Source organism: Triticum dicoccoides, chromosome 3B, assembly GCF_002162155.2.
Source record: "Triticum dicoccoides isolate Atlit2015 ecotype Zavitan chromosome 3B, WEW_v2.0, whole genome shotgun sequence".
Classification (NCBI taxonomy): domain Eukaryota; kingdom Viridiplantae; phylum Streptophyta; class Magnoliopsida; order Poales; family Poaceae; genus Triticum; species Triticum dicoccoides.
In genome coordinates, this window is record NC_041385.1 from 262,585,661 (window position 1) to 262,585,927 (window position 267).

Genomic DNA, 267 nt, shown 5'->3' on the forward strand with positions numbered 1-267 from the left:
AGCTAGCTAAGATCGATTGTATTTAAATCGTAGACTTCATTTCTCGATTGTATTTCATGGGTACTTTTTGAACTATCATGAATATTTTTAAATTTCATGGACACTCGATCTCGATCCCCCTCCAGATCCGGTCCCCCTGGCCGCCGAGCACCCCCCCAGTCCACCGGCCGCCGCCGCCGACCCCCCGCACCCTCGATTCCCCTACTCAACCGCCGCCGCCGACCCCCCGCACCCCGCGCTCCGTCTTATCAAAAAAATAAGTATCAA